We start from the raw sequence: 7,276 nt of genomic DNA, 5'->3' as shown, positions 1-7,276 counted from the left end.
AAAAAGAAAAAAAAGAAGAGGAGGAAGGGAAAAAAATGGAGATTATCATGTCTACTTAATGCACACACGTTACTCTGGGTTTCTGGGCCCCATGGTCTCTGAAATCAGCTTCTGGTCTAAAGATACAAGAGTCATTTAAAGAGGTAAAATGGTTAATCGCTGCCCTGTGAAGTATGTAGAAATCTGGCCTAGCCTCTCTAGAGGTGACTGTAGAGGACTATAACACCAAAGAGGCAGAGACACAATTCTGCCTGCATATTTAGGGGACAGCATGCATTTTGCAGCACAATCGTGAGTTGACTGAAAGCCTGAAAGGAAAAGCCTCCTCTAGGTTAAAACTTGGTTGGCACCTTATATGTTTATATGATGTGTAACAATTCTAGACAGTGTTTGGAAAATATAACTAAAAGAAAAATTTTGTCCAGCTCCAGAGTAACTCCACAATGACAGAACAGAAAGAAAACCATTTTATTACACAATTAAACCAGAATGTGACATGTATCACAGTCAATCTGCTTAAGAGATTGCAAAGACAGAAAGACAGTCACAATAATTAGTCCACAAGCAGAAAAATTTACAGCACATGTCATACATAGTTCACCCTAAATTCACCTGGTAATTGGGAAGGCCATCCATATATGCTAATTGGTTATAATCAATGACAAAATAAACTTTTCACATCTTCATGACAAGAGGTAATTCTGCAACTTAAAGCCAGGTGCCTCCTGCCTGCCATCTCCTGGTGGCTTGTGTCCTCTCTTGACTCCTACCATCTGCCACTGAGGCAGAGTCCATAGCACAGAGCTCACACCTGGCACCCTATATATAACCCCAACTGCCACAGCAGCACTTCAATGCCACATCAGAGAGTGAAGCCTGAGTTGCAGGAGGAAAGCCTGCAGCACTCCTGGGTAGAACTGCACCTTCACAATAATGGGAATAGGTGCAGTATTTAAACCTCAGTTTTTTATTTATAATGGTGACATGGAAATCACTCTGCTAGATTTCCAGCAAGAGTCCATATAGAGATAGCTCCAAGAGTTCTCACTGTGACAGCCCACCTCATTCACAGACACCATGGGATAGTAATAGGGCTTCCAAAACAGTCACCCAATGCATTCAAGAGAAAAACAGCTGAAAATGATTATATTGAGAGAAAAAAAAAAAGATAAAAGCATCTTTAGAAAAAAACTCAGATTAGATGATTGAACAAGTCAGTCAGAAAATATTCCCCTAAAACACATTTCTCTGTAAAAACCCAAAGTGTACAGCTACCCTCAGTATGAGAAACATGAGCATAAAGAATAAAGGCGGGCATATTCTCAGCAGAATTTTGTAAGTGTGTGTTACAGCGTGGTCTGGATTGAAGACCCAAGCAGATTTTGTGTGAGCAACAAGGCTGTTTATTCACTTGGGTGCTAGTGGGCTGAGTCTGAAAAGGGAGTCAGCCCGGAGGCGTGAGGGAGAGCAGTCTTTATAGGGCAAAGTGGCGGGTGGAAAATTACAACACAGTTTTGGGACTTGTTGACTCAAGAAGTTGATCGACCAGTTGGGACAGGAACCCGCTGTTCTTCTTTTGTGGTTTTTGGTTGTTGCAGGTTTTCTGGTTCCAGGAAGTCTGGAGGCATATGTGCCGTTCACAGAGTTCTTAATGGCCCACTGTAATAATGGCCTGCTGGCAATAGTGCAGCCGTATTTTTGGGATATGACATTCCTGTCTTTTTGTTTTAATAAAAGAAGTGGACGCAGAGATGTTTCTCAGGGATTCTTCAAGCGGGACTTGGGGTGGCATGGACTCCTAATCGGGAGAGAGATCTTGGGGTTGGGGTGACATTCAGGGGCAGTTAGGAGTAGCATTTGCCGCATAGATTGACTGGTAACAACTTGAATGAGATTTTGTAGGAACTGAGAGGCTAGTCAGAAGAGACAGGGTCTGAACAGGAGAAGGAGAATGATGGAAATGAGGGGCCAAGCTTTAGGGAGAAGCCACAATGCCCAGCTCCAAAGATTGGTGTTAAGAGTCTGAAAGACGTTGCCTGATTTTAGAAGACTTTTCATTTAACCGCTGGGCAGCATCTCGTACTAGTCCAGACTGGTTGGTGTAAAAACAACAATCGTCCCCTAAAAAGGTGCACAGACCACCTTTTTCGGCGGTTAGGAGGTCTAAACCACAGTGGTTCTGGAAAGTTACTGCTGCTAATGAGTCTATTGGGGATTGGAGAGTAAGGGTGGATTTTACTACGTCTTGGAGGCTGAGAGATCCTTTGAGAGTGTACAATAGTAGGACAGGGAAGGGGACAAACCTGCTATTCCTGTTCCTGTGGCATTGGTAATTCCTAGTCCTATAAGCAAGGGTATTATCTGCACGGCCCTACACTGATGGACATGGGCTCTGACAGGGACTGGTAAGGTTTGGTTTCCAAGGGCAATGTCAATTTTGGGGCTTAGGAAGACTAGGGTACAGGTGCCTGTCCAGTTAGTGGGGAGGCAGACATAGGTTGAAGTTCCACACAAGAAGAATATGCCTTGGCTGGGTAGGCAGAACTGGCTGTGTATGTTAAAAAGGTGTGTGAATTTGTTGTTTTCATTTTCTCACACCCCTAGGGTACTTGCCAAGGTGGCCCCCGTGAGTGGTTGAAAAGGGATGTTTGGGATAAGCTGAGTGGCTCCCTGTTTTATTTTCCCATTGGTGGAAAAATCATTTTGTATCTACTAGAAGCCACTCAGAAGGGTAGCTGAAAGCGGGGAAAGGAGGCATTTGTCAGTGGTGGGAGTGCTGCTGCAGGGGGTCCAGGGGTGAATGGTCGCTCATGCAGTGAGTATGCCTGCCATTACAAAACCCGGATTGTTTGTTAAGCAGGGAGGTGCTGATGACTTCTGGGGGCTTTGAGAAGTGGACAGGCTGCTTGAATGTAGCCGTTTGGGAGACCTGGAAGTTAATGTAGTCAGATGGGGCTTGAAGCTGCGAGGTGTAGTTGCACTGATGGAACAGGAGGTGACCTAGGGGTAGGCCTGATGACAGGTTGTGTTGGATGCATAAAGGGGCTTGGAAAGTTAAGACAGTGTTTGTAGTCACAGGGCTGTGTATGGGTTTTTCATTTCTTGTGTAATGGGTGAGGCTGGACATGTAGGAGCCTAAAAGTTGAACTGCATGTCCTGTCGGGGTATTTTCGGTCATTTCATTGATGGAGAAGTCGGCCAATGACTGCATATTTAGGAGTTGGAAAGGGCTTTTTCCTTCATAACGAGGGTGGTAGGTTAAGTTAGTAACTACCCAGTTTTTTGTGGGAATGGGAGTGGCAACGTAAGTGGTAGCTGATAGAGAAATGCAAAGCCAGCAGTCCTTTGCCAAAGAAGGATTGGACTGGTTTAACAGAAAGTGGGTTGAGAGTTTTGTAGAGGTAATTAGGCATTACTGGAAGTGGGCGTGCGGCCATGCGGGGCAGCCAAAGGAGCAGGAGGGATAGATAAAGTGAGTAGGAAGGTAAATAGAGGCGTCTCATCTGGGGAGAAGTCATACAGGGTGCCCTAAAAGATGAGATCATCTATCTGGTTTAAGAGAGAATCTAAGGTGGGAGTTTGGGGATGAAACCAGGACATGTCTTAGCAAATAGAGTGGAGGAAGAGGGTGAAGCAGCAGGGTGGACAGGAGCAGGACATTTAAGTTTCTTCAGGGATTCGAGTGAGTTTTAACGAGGTCAAGGAGAGTACTTGCAACTTCCAAGAGGAGGAAGAAGGGTCAGGCTGAGTGTCAGATGGACACAGCTTTACTCTGGAAGGATGAATCCACTGAGGAGGATCTTGTAAGCGGACAGCTGTTGGGGTGCTATAAATGACCAGGAAGGGTCCTGTCCACCGAGGTTGCAGAGATCGGGGGGTTCAGCTCTTTATCAGGATGGGCTGTCCAGCCAGAGTGTCCTCATATGGTATCTGGGGTGGGTTAGCACCTGACGGATTTCATTCTCAGCCTGTTGGAGGACTGGGTAAATAGTCCCCAAGAGGACTGGTGTCTGGGATGAGGTTGGGCCCGAGTAGAAAAGTACTACCATATAAGAGTTCGAATGGGCTATGCCCGGTAGGTTCATGGGCGGTGGCTCAGATATGGAGGAGCACAAGTGGTAGGAGAACAGTCCAGTCCTTTCGGAGCTGGAGGGTGAGTTTTTAAGAGGCTGCTGACTCTTTCAATCTTTCCTAAGGAATGAGGATGGTATGGGGTGTGGAAATTCCACTGGATGCCAAGGGCCTGGGAAACTGCCTGGGTGATTTGGCTAATGAAAGCTGGACCATTGTCAGACTGGATGGAAGTAGGGAGGCCGAAACAGAGAATAATATCTGTTAGAAGAGAAGTAATAACTGCTGCAGCCTTTTCAGATCCAGTAGGGAAAGCCACGACCCATCTGGCGAAGGTATCAACCCAAACTAGGAGGTACTTATATTTTTTGACATGAGGCATATGAGTGAAGTCAATTTGCCAATCTTGTGTAGTAGTAAACCCTCGGGCCCGATGTGTTGTGAAAGGAGGGGGGCCTAAGAAAACCTTGGGGATTGGTGGAGTGGCAGTTGGAACATTGAGAGGTGATTGCTTTAAGGATGGACTTCCACGATGAGAAATAAATAAGGGGCTCTAGGAGGTGAGCCAAAGGCTTGTACCCTACACGCAAGCAGTCATGGAGGGATGAGAGAATAGATTGCGCTTCTGAGGCAGGAAGAAGGAACTTTCTGTGATCTAAGAACCACTTGCCTTGTGAGTTGGAAAGGACAAGTAGAGCAGGCTTTCAGAACAAGAGTAGGTAGGGATGATAGATGAGAAAGAAATGTACTGGCCTTTTGGAGCAGAGACTGGAACGTCTGCAGACACTGAGGCGTTTGCCACCTCTTTTGCTGTTTTATTGGCGTGGGCATTTGCTTTAGCGACAGGGTCTGTCGGTTTTTGGTGTCCTCTGCAGTGGACACAACTCCAGCCTTGGCAGGCAGGAGAGCAGCCTTAAGGAGGAACTTTATGATAAAGGCATTGATAATGGAAGACCTTTGTGTGGTTAGAAAACCTCTTTCCGCCCAGATGGCAGCATTGTGATGAAGGATGTGGAAAGCATACTTGGAATCAGTATAAATATTGATGAGGGGACATTCGGTACCCTTTAGAGTCTAAATGCTGAAGGAGTAGGAGGATATTCTGTTGGGAGGATTCCTAGGAGGGACTGCAGAGAAGATCATCAACATATCAGATGAGGTAGGAAAAGGAAGGCTGAAAAGAGAGTAGGTTGCAGGCAAGGGCTTGGCTAAAATAATGAGGGTTATCCCGGAAGCCCTGGGAAGAATGGCCCAGCTTAGTTGTTGGGACTAATGGGTGTCAGGGTCAGTCCAGGTGAAGGCAAAAAGAGGTTGAGAGGAGGGGTGTAGGGGAATGGTGTAGAAGGCATCTTTTCGGTTGAGAACGGAATAATAGGTAGTGGAGGGAGGTACTTTGGACAAGAGAGCATATGAGTTTGACACTATAGGATGGATGGAAAGTACAATCTGACTGATGAGACAAAGGTCTCGAACTAATCTGTAGGACTTGTCTGGTTTTTGAAAGGGAAGGATGGCAGAGTTAACAGGTACTAAGATGCCACGTTGTAAAAAGCAGGTAAAAAGGCTTTAGGCCTTTTAGGGGTGGCATAGGGATAGGGTACTGGCATTGGGCAGGGTGAGAATGGTTTGGCTTCAAAGGGATGACGAGGCGGGAGTGATCTGTAGCAAGGGAGGGAGAGGTGATATCCCAGACCTTGGGGCTAAGGAAGGGAGACATTAGAGGAGCTTGTGGGGTTGGTGAGGGGTTGGGGAGAAGGCTGGCAAGGAGATGTGGCTGTAGCCCAGGAATAGTGAGGGAGGCAGACAGTTTTGTTAGGATGTCTCGGCTGAGCAGAGGGAATGGACAAGTGGGGATGACTAGGAAGGAGTGCAAAAAGGAGTGCTGACCTAGTTGACACCACACCAGTGGAATCTGGAGAGGTCTGGAGGCTTTGCCGTCAATTCCCACAACAGCAGTCATGGAGGCTAAGGAGACAGGTCCTTGAAAGGAGGGAAGGGTGGAGTGGGTGGCCCCCATATCAATCAAAAAGGGGATGGACTTACTCTCCACCTTAAGAGTTACCTGAGGTTCATGATGGTCCGGGGGCCTTTGAGGTGTTCGGGCAGTGTCATTCCTCAGCCACCAAGCCGATGACATTAGGGAAGGAGTCAGCCAGGGGGCTGTGGGGTTGAGCTCCAGGAGCTCTAGGGATGGCAGCTTGAGTTGGACAGTCTGACTTCCAGTGAGGGCCAGCACAAACAGGGCATGACTTAGGAGGTATCCCAGGCTGCAGGCATTCCTTGTCCCAGTGGCCATTTTTATGGCACTTGAAGCATGGCCCTGGAGGGGCTGCTGGGCGCTGCGATCTGGACGCCTTGAAATCCCTACGGGCCATTGGTGTGGCTGGGGTTCATCTAACAGCGGAGGCAAGCATCTGTAATTCAGAAATACGCTGCCACCGGATAGCCTCTTCCCTGTTACTGAACACCTTAAAGGCAAGGTTAATTAAATCCTGTTGTGGGATTTGAGGGCCAGATTCTAATTTTTGAAGTTTTTTTTTAACATCGGGAGCTGACTGGGTAATAAAATGCACATTAAGAATAAGTTGGCCTTCTGGCCCTTCAGGGTCTAAAGCTGTATACCGTCTGAGAGTGGCAGTCAGACAGGCCATAAACTGGGCTGGATTTTCATCCTTGCCCTGAGTGGTTTAACTTATCATAATGACTGCCTTATATGCAGCTTTTTGGAGTCCCTCTACTAAGCAAGTGATCATATAATCTCGCCTGGCCGTACCAGGAGATCCTGTTTGATAGTTCCACTGGGGCTCTTCACAGGGGACCTCCCTGGCATCTTCCTGGAGACCTAGTTCAAGGCGCCAGTGGTCATCTGCATAGGACTGAGCTAGGGCCCAAACTCGCTCCCTTCGGGAATGAGTGTAGAAGTGAGGATGACATTTAAGTCACTCCAGGTGAGGTTATAAGACTGAGTTAAATATTGAAATTCCTAGATATATTTAGTGGAGTCTGATGAAAAAGAACCTAAACACTGGCTGACCTGAGACAGGTCAGACAGGGAGAAAGAAACATGAACTCAGACTATTCCTTCAGCTCCAGCCACCTCTCAAAAGGGAAAGAGAGGGGTGGGAGGAGGGGGATTAGAAGTGGGACCAAATTGTAAGCCAGATCGGGTATGGGGCGGAGTGGGGACAGAAGGGATATAGGGAGG

General features: G+C 47.1%; 1 protein-coding gene and 1 long non-coding RNA gene across 2 annotated transcripts in view; both read right to left on the bottom strand.

The window, feature by feature from the left end:
* LOC105532557 (protein ZNF738-like) overlaps positions 1 to 7,276 on the bottom strand; it is a gene marked incomplete at its 3' end in the record, with an annotated part of 32,975 nt that overhangs the window by 3,916 nt on the left and 21,783 nt on the right. The gene's annotated exons all lie outside the window — the stretch shown is intronic.
* Positions 1,386 to 6,202, bottom strand: LOC105532551. The gene is made up of 3 exons (XR_001005003.1): positions 6,115 to 6,202; positions 4,073 to 4,191; positions 1,386 to 3,930 (listed from the first exon to the last, which is right to left on the bottom strand). It is a non-coding gene; the product is annotated as an uncharacterized LOC105532551 (long non-coding RNA).

The sequence above is a fragment of the Mandrillus leucophaeus genome, unplaced genomic scaffold (genome assembly GCF_000951045.1).
Source record: "Mandrillus leucophaeus isolate KB7577 unplaced genomic scaffold, Mleu.le_1.0 Scaffold969, whole genome shotgun sequence".
In the NCBI taxonomy this organism is placed as follows: Eukaryota; Metazoa; Chordata; class Mammalia; order Primates; family Cercopithecidae; genus Mandrillus; species Mandrillus leucophaeus.
Note: the sequence above shows the minus strand (reverse complement) of the source record. Positions and strands in the feature narration are given on the sequence as shown.